General features: G+C 38.8%; 1 pseudogene; it reads right to left on the bottom strand.

The window, feature by feature from the left end:
* Nucleotides 1-295: 295 nt before the first annotated feature.
* LOC124909666 lies at nucleotides 296-1,735 on the bottom strand (annotated as a pseudogene).
* Nucleotides 1,736-1,996: the final 261 nt, after the last annotated feature.

Genomic DNA, 1,996 nt, shown 5'->3' with positions numbered 1-1,996 from the left:
TTATAAAAAAAACCACTAAGTTTTAGTGCCAAAAAAATGACCCTTTTAATTAAAAAGATTCTAATGGGTGTCATATCCTAATCTCTTTGTCCAAGGGTTTATATCCTAATCTCTTAGTCCAAGGGTTTTGCTGAGCTTACCTAGAGACAACCCTGAACATAATTAACAAAATATTAAAAGAAATTATAACAACTAAGTACATATGATTAACAATACAACATGACATAAAATTGTATAATCTAAAAAACAAATTAAGCATTACAAAAGTATGAGAAATATGTATAAGCTTTGACAATTAATCCATGTTTTTTTCATGAATATTCTTCTTGTGAAGCTTGTACAAGTCTTCCACAACACAATCCATATCTTCTTCTCCTTTACTTTTGATTTTGTGTTTCATTTCTCTTGTATTGTCCCTAATCTTCTTCCCATCTTCATCACCAACTATGACTTCCCTTATGAACCCTGCAATCTCTTCCCCGCTAAGCCCTCCATTCTCATCTCTATTTATTTCCAACCCCACACCGATCTCCTCCACTAACCTCGCATTCACTGGTTGGTCTAAGTTCATGGGTATAGCCACAATTGGAATTCCAAATGTCATGGCCTCCATTATAGAACCCCACCCACAATGGCTTACAAATCCTCCAACATTTGGGTGCATCAAGATTCTAGCTTGCGGAGCCCATTTCTCAACTACAAGACCTCTATCTCCCACCCTCTCAAGAAAGCGCCATTGGGCAGTGCTTCTTCAATTGAAATCTTCTTCTCCTCCTCAAAGGAAAATCTAAGCACCCAAATGAAATTCACCATACTTAGCTCCAACCCTTTTGCTACTTCCTCTGTTTCTTCTCTAGACAAAAAGTACTCGTTCCAAATGATACGAAAACTGTTGAAGATGCCTCTTTCTTGTTAAGCCACTCCATGATCTCGCTGTTATCTTCCGAGTCTCCGTGTTCTTGAGCAAGAGGACCCGTGGGGACTATCTTTTTTCCAAGTAGGTTTGATCCGTACTCTATGTATTTCCCTTCCAATTCTCCAAAAGTCTTCATGAATATGATGTCGCAGGTTCTACTAAAGAGCGGATTGCCTATTGGAAATATATTATTATAGTTCTGAAATTTAAACTAAATAGATTGAAAATAAGAATATTACTACTTTCAGTTTGACTTTGATCATTCGGAGTTGTATTCAACATTTCTTGAATTTTTCGGTTCCAGTGAGTTCCCCGTAGATTCAAGACGGGATAAGGGAAGTCAACGCCCTGTTTCATAAATGTATGGAAGAAGTAACAGATGGCGGAAGCGCTACCGCTGATGAATGGAACTGCTGGTATCCCGATTGTTGTTGCGGCTATTGATGCCCATTGTTGGTTGAAGTCGTAAATGAGTATGTCCGATTTCAGGGTTTTAATGATTTGGGTGAAAGATGGGCTGGCCTTGAACATGGCTCTTTTGAGAACTGAGTTGAGGTGAAGTGGGAGGCCATTTGTTGTGTGGAAATGGGGAGGAAGGTCGGGTTGAGATGGGATATGGAATTCGATGAGTTTGATCGATTGAGAGTATTTCTGTGTGACCCTTTTCTTGATGGAGCTCAGATTGATCGGAGTTGAACATAGATAGATTCGGAAGTTTCTGTCGGCAAGTCTTTTGGCAAGCTCTAAGTAAGGAGAGACATGGCCATGGGCTAGCCATGGGACCATTACAACATTCAAGCATGGCTTCTTCGTCTCCATATGATCACTTTTTTTAATCAGAATCAGAGATGAATTGAATTTGTTAATAATGGCTTCTTCCACATCAAATATATAAATCATTCAAACTTATTGCTTTGGGATTTTTGATCACATCAGTTTTGGGTTACATTGAAAACGTGTTACAATATTTGAATCATTTGTTCCACGTACATGTTACAATGATGCATGTTAACAAAATTTTTATCCAGGTGTTTCTCCTTTTGATCCCACGTGTGACGTGCTTGCTCCCTCCGATGGCCC

This window comes from Impatiens glandulifera, chromosome 7 (assembly GCF_907164915.1).
Source record: "Impatiens glandulifera chromosome 7, dImpGla2.1, whole genome shotgun sequence".
NCBI classification, from domain to species: domain Eukaryota; kingdom Viridiplantae; phylum Streptophyta; class Magnoliopsida; order Ericales; family Balsaminaceae; genus Impatiens; species Impatiens glandulifera.
Note: the sequence above shows the minus strand (reverse complement) of the source record. Positions and strands in the feature narration are given on the sequence as shown.